We start from the raw sequence: 7,215 nt of genomic DNA, 5'->3' as shown, positions 1-7,215 counted from the left end.
TAAGACAGGTAATAGCAGCTAGCTGACACGATACAGATCGTGCCATAACCTGCCAAACAAAACAACCAGGTCAATCTTGGTCGTGTAGGTGAAAAATACTGGACAAACGTGAATATGCCGCACGCGTTAAGTAATAGCCGAAACCATTGATGACCTCAGGCTCGTCAATGTACATACAAACGGAAACAATTGCGCTCGTTTTGCTTATAGCTATCGCGGTTATTGCACCGTTTTGTCTGTTTATTACACGGAGACGTGACTAGATAGACGTCACAAAGGAGAGTGGGGTTCGCCTCTACCGGACGGTGCGAGACAAAGAACTTTTCCGTTATTTAACGTTGTCTTGCAATCTGGCGGGGCATGGGCAGCGCATTAAGAAAACCATCGCGTGCGCTGTGGCTACAAAACATGTGCTGAAAACGTTACGCATGTTGATGTCATGTCACACTAGATTAAAGGTGACGGTTATATAGACGAAGCCGAGGGGGCGGGTGCAGTCAAAGGTAAATTATGGAGGATAAGAGCATAGAAAAGGATGATCATAGCATATGTACCACATGAATTTGGACGAATAAACGTTTCATCTCATCTTCGAACGTAAAGAAAGGGGGAGGGTAAAGTAGAAAACTGCGAGGGGCGGCTCATAAAGGAAAGGAGCGACTGCTGTAGTTATATCCAAGGTGACCTACACGAAGCGAGAGGTGATTACTGATAGTAGATATAGTTCTCAAGTTTAGGCTGGAATATGTATTTTAGGTTGAAACGATTGGTTACACGACACTATAGCGTTTTGCGGCATAAATTAATTGCTACCACATTCATAATTACAATGATAATTATCAGATCCGCTGGCAATCATGGTTTCCATAACGGATAGTGCATGCCGCTTGATTTCTGTGAGATCACATCTAATTGACTTGTTGCTGAAGGAGGCTTGCTTCATGCTATGGTTGGAATATTATTAGTTTTTATACGCAGTAAAGACAAAATCGCCTCCCGTCTATTATTTTGTGACGTACCGTATGATGAATTCTATGATGTAAAATCAATAATATTGAGATAATTCGATATTCGATAATATTGAGATATTGAGATAATAAAAATCGATAAAAAAGAGAATATCGATGAAGCATCGGCAGCATATCTTTGCCGCGAGTAATTATACTACATACAATATGTGCATAAAATATAGCGATTTTGAAGTTTTTTTTGTAATTTTACGGTACCATTACACAGAAAATGTAGTAGATAAAACCGGCTGCAGCAACACGCAACCCAGTTATGATGGCGGTGCCGACTGCTATAACTATGGCTCCGTGTTACGAATCTGACTTGTATTGTTGAAATTGTGACCCACTATTGTTCCTATATTATCAATAGTTATGACTGTAACATTACACACATAACCTCATAAAGATTAGTCTTCAAAGTCCAAGGGACTTACTATATCGAAGACGGAGAGAGACAACGCTGATCAAATAGACAAATCAACACTGCGGATCGCAGTAGATATAACAATCTGTGTATAACAATCCGTTATAACCGCGACCATGCAGTGACAGTAACTATTGCAATGGTGTGCCATAACTGGTTCATATATCACCGATGTTGTTTACACGAGCGTAACCATAGCCAGCCACTAGTTATATTACTTCACGCTGAGATATTATACACTTATTTAGTAAACATACAGTTACACATATATTATAATATCCGGGAACCAAATTTTGCAGCTATAATGCGGGATCTACTTACGAGACTGCAGCAGCCGTGACATCGGAAACGATTATCGCACGAAAATCCAGTAATGACACAGGATTAAGCGTCACATACTACAGCTCGTCCACCCTCACGCAAAATGCTCATCTCTACACGCTATATGTTATAACACAAATGAGAGTGAAAGTATTCTGCCACTCCAAGGTAATCCAGGTCCACTTTCCTACTACGCGTGCTTTTCACGGCACAGCAGTAAAATTGTCCTACTGGCCCACATACGTGCTTTCACTTTCCTAGCAGTCAGGTGCCGTAGCTAGCGAAACTATAAACTGTTATACGAATGCGTTATCGGATACCCTATAAAATCGTCCTACCTACAAAGTGGAGGCGCTCCGTTCGTTTTGCAGTCCGACGTTTAATCGCACGAAAAAGAGAGTGAGATGAGCACGACGAGCGGCAGGAGTCAGACCAGTGGGATGAGACATCCACCTTGTTGCTCTTGCAATGAACTCGCAAGTAAGAGCTGTAACTCATGACGATTCTCCCGCGCACCTGGTTAGGCAGGGCAAATACGGCGGCAAGGTCAGGTCGGAGACGCGCTGAAAATGCTTCAATTATGTGGCCGCATACCTGTATTTTACCTGTCTATACGGCTCGCAGCAGTGATGCGGCGCAACGGAAGTTCGGACTCCCGTAATTCTTGATCTCCGGAACTGTAAATTGGGTAAAAAAAACACAAGATTTAACCCATATAAGTTTCCTGATGCTACAGGTTACAATGAAAAAGTATTATGCTTTCTATTATGGAAACTAATCAAGACATCCAAGATTTCATCTAGTTCAGTGGACATTTCTTCTTGAATTTACTAAGGATCAATTTAAATTAGAATAAAATCTACATGATATTGCACGATCATGTTAGTGTGTCTAATAAGCTCAATATATACAGCTGCCTATTAACCACATTTTGTACACGTGCAGCCTTAATAGTGACATTATTCGTATTTGTTTTGTATTATATAATTGTTATTAATAAACACCTTATACCGACCATCACCGTTTAAAGTTGATATGAACGATAGTATCAAACATTTGTGTCGATATGTCACCTGCCATCTGGCTATGAATACCTCTACAACCTTAGTGTCACCGTTAGCGTGTCTACAACCCCAGTGTCACCAGTAAGCGTGTCTATACCCTTAGCGTCACCAGCTAGTGTTTCAACAACCCTAGTGTCACCAGCTAGTGTGTGTACAACTCTAGTGTCACCTATCATTGTGACTAAAGCCCCAGTGTCACCTGCCATCGTGGTTTTAGCTCTAGTGTCGCTTTCCAGCGTGTTTATAACCACGGTGTCGCCTACCAGCTTGACTATATCTCCGGTGTTGCCTGCCAGTGTGACTATACGCGCAGTGTTGCCTGCCAGCGTGACTATAACCCCATTGTCGCGCGTCGTCTGTCATTTTCATGAGTGCTAATTACATTTAAATAACTCTGGCGTTGCCCAATAATTGAGAAGTGTAGAGAGGTTGGTTTGATCGAACGTCGAGTCATGTACGGTAGGCACTGACGCAAGTATTAGTGCTTTAGTTGTAAAATTATAACGTTTTTGCCTCTAAAAATAAGCGGGCAGATTGGTTTAAAGGCGGGGGAGATGTGTGAGGTAGAGGCGCACTGCCAGCCACCCCTACCCCCTCACGTCTGCGATATTTCGTCTGTACATATCCGTCTGCTATGCGCCGATGACGAAGTAATGTGGGATCGGAAGTTTTTTCATTGGCGGCCCATAGGGCAGAACTCTGCTTTAGAAACCTGCCTCATACTTGGGACAGATTACGCACCCAAGGTCGACACGGTCTATTTACGGTTGTACCTGTACTCTCAATATGTCTACCTGTTCGCCTGGCAGAGATTCCAAAACGCCAGCGAGCAAACAGTCTACCGTGCTTGGTAGCGATTCATAACCGACACGCACGCTTTTCTAGCAGAAGTGACGGGATAGGGCAAATGGAGGCGCGAACGATGGAGGGAAAAACTAATGTAGGTGGGTGTGATCAAATATAGTACCAAGCAAAAGAGAGAGGAGAAAAGACGAGCGCTCTTCGTAATGTACTGACCCATTTCACGTTTTCCATGCTTTAGGAACCCGTTGAAGCGCGACGGAAAGGCAAAACTCGGTGCGAAGAATCGTACCTTAATTAAGGTGACCTTGGCCGCATTCGCTGCGCGGGGAAAACTAAAATGGACGACACATAGGAGCCATCAGAGCACATCGCTCAATGTATTTTCTAATCGTTTATATTTTGTTCATGCGAGAACACAGGAGAAGGAAGCAAACAATTAAAGGATATAGGCATTACATATTGTATTATAAGGAACAAAAAAGAATAAAGTATAATTAATTATGATAAAAATAAATATGATGATTATGATTATGATTATGATGATGATGATGATGATGATGATGATGATACTGATGATGATGACGATAGTTATTGTAATCATTATAAATATTATTTGGTATATAATTATATTAAAAGGTATCAAAATACATACACCACAGAACCAAGGATTGGTTCCAGGTATATAGGGGGATATACCATGACGAATTTATTTAAGCACTCAAAATTATATATTTAGCAATAATAATAATAATAATAAATGTTTATATTTGTTATTACTGGCGCATTAATTATATAGCACGGCATTTCTGTTTAGAAAATGGCGTTTTTAGTATAACATGTGAACCCAGTATTAACTGTATAACTATAAATAGTCTATAGGGGTCTTTCCTTGCGATGCAATAGATACTTTAACGACATCTGAATGTTATCAAAGTAATAAAACTCATTACTACTGCATGTACTGTATCGAAGAGCGCGGAAACATGTTAAAGGAATAGTTGTTTAGACCTTGACATAGATTGTGGAGGGACTCGTGAGGTCAGTATAAAAAAGAATGTACACACGCGCAAAACTTGAACTGATCGCTCTCTGGCTACGTGACGTGAATATTGCAGACTCATCTTCGTGAGCACCAGAGTTCACGTGTCCATCTGACTGCTATATGACTAGTTGCATGTAAATGTCGCATGTACATATTATGATATAAGAACGACCCCACGCAAATTGGCACGTCAGCTTTACGTCGTACAGGATGCGAGGGCTGAATTATTGCCGATTGCCTGAATCAGCGTAGCCGTCCGTCCACCTTCCGCCTACCCGCCCGTCTGCCCGTCTGTCTGCCTGCCAACCCGTTCGCCGCTCACTCGCCCGACCGCCCACTACACCTACGTACGTTCGTCTGTTCGTACCGTGTGTCTACTCGTCCGTTTGTTCGGCCGTCAGTCGAATCGTCCACAATGGCTGCCGCGGTTTGTCCGTCTGTGCGCTCATCGGGCCCTAGCCTAGTCAAACTGATTATATGATTATTTTTTGATAAAAATGCAATTGAATGTTAACCGCTATTAATTACCACCGACTAGGTTTCTGGAAAGCGATTGAAATTAGCATTTCTATAATGACGTAAAACGTTTAAAATAACGCTTGAATTTGACGTAAAAACGTATATAATAATCGAAGAAGAAATATATGAAATATATGAAATATAGAATAATCACGGTTTTATACATGCGCACTGCGGTATAGTATGCTCTCCACACATAAAATGATTATAGTATCTAGGAACACAATAGATGTACAACCTATATGACAGTGTAGAGTTTTGCTTGTAGTGATAGTTGTATACTGTTGATAGAATCTGATGATGCTTACCGTCAGTTAACGGCGGTTGACAATAGGTGACATTATTAGCTAATTAATTATTAGCTATTTAACGGTGGGGGACACAAGTTGACATTATGGCGGTAGTTGACGTTAGTTAACGCTAAATAACGGTGGTTGGCAGTAGGTGGCGTCAGTTAAGGGTGGTTGACGGTACTTGACTAGTTACCGGTGGGTAGTGGTGATTGATTGCGATTCTGCACGAATATACACAGGAACATATCGGTCGCATTACAGTTGAGAATTTTAATGTCTGGTACAGCTTCCCTTGTTTGAACAGTCTGTATGTTTGATCTACGACGTTATGCAATTCCTAACATTTTCCGTAAAACAGACACATAGACACAAGTAATTGAACTATAACGTCAACTGCTGACTGTGTCTGTATACGTGTGTACACAAAAACCAACGGGTTTTAACTGAAATAAATAAAGTGTACCGTAGATATTGGGTCTAGTCTGGCTTGATCTATTGTTGTTGTAAGCTTGTGTCTCAACTTTAAAACTGCACTGCAGCTTAGGTGATTTTTGGTAACGGCTTTTGAAATGGTGAAAGATGTCCCCTTTGTTACATTTTATTCATTTGTAACCAACCTACAATGTTCATCAACTGTTTTAAGATCTGATTCAACCCTCTCTGAATTTCTATCGCGCGTATTTTTTTACTACCGACGGTTAGTAACACATATAGTGCCAAAAATTAATACTATCGAGGTCTAATTCTAAACCATAAGCAGAAATTCATCTTATCGACAGAGGATTCTGGCAAACGGACATATTGGATGCAGGAATAGATCCCTCGTATAAAAAATGGCTTCACGTAAAAAAGACATTAACTTTTTATTTTTATTAACGTTGTTTTCGCAATGATACGTAATATGCTATTTTGTGATTACTATTTTGAATCAGTACGGCGAATTTTTACACACACCCCATACAGAGCGTGTTGCTCAGGTTCGCGATTCGTTAAGCGTGTAAAGTAAGGGTAATGCTATCCCCCGGGCGTGGAGGGAGGTGACCGCAACGTGGCAGCACTAGTGTTGGGATAGTGTTAGGATTAGGGTTAGGGTCAGGGTTAGGGTTAGGGTTAGGGTTAGGGTTAAGGTTTTTGCATCATGATATCTGTCCCCACACCATAGATTGATTTTTTTTTTAGATTAATTTTTGTGGATCACAATGCCTATATATTGCGCGGCGAGACATATATTTGTTATATATATGTTTAGTGTGAGGGTTAGTGTTGGCGGTGTTGGAGTGAGGGTTACCGTTAGGGTTAACGTTTTGAACGTCATCGTCAACGTTATCACGTGACCTCCCTCCACGCCCGGGAGATAGCAACACCCGTAAAGTGAGTATAGACATATGATCTCCATTATATTTCTACCGGTACATCAGTATTTATTTACGTCCGGTGACTTGTTAGCGTCTAGTGATTTAAAATGTCGTGAGCATGTATAACAAAGATAACAAGATCTTTAATATTTGGTTGTAATTGGGCTGTTGCGTATAAGAGTCACACATCATGACCATGGGGACTTTCTGTTCACTGTGAGTCTGTGCGGCAGTTCGATATGTGTAGTCGTTACACGTTAAAAGACACGAATAAAAAAGCTAGAAAGCGGAAAGCGCGGTCCTGATGCACTTGCCAACACGCATTAATTGACTTGCGTTGCGCGCGCGCGCGCGCTCTCTCTCTCTCTCTCTCTCTCTCTCTC

The sequence above is a fragment of the Priapulus caudatus genome, unplaced genomic scaffold (assembly GCF_000485595.1).
Source record: "Priapulus caudatus unplaced genomic scaffold, Priapulus_caudatus-5.0.1 Scaffold333, whole genome shotgun sequence".
NCBI classification, from domain to species: domain Eukaryota; kingdom Metazoa; phylum Priapulida; class Priapulimorpha; order Priapulimorphida; family Priapulidae; genus Priapulus; species Priapulus caudatus.
The sequence above is the reverse complement of the archived record's forward strand: the minus strand, read 5'-3'. Positions refer to the sequence as shown.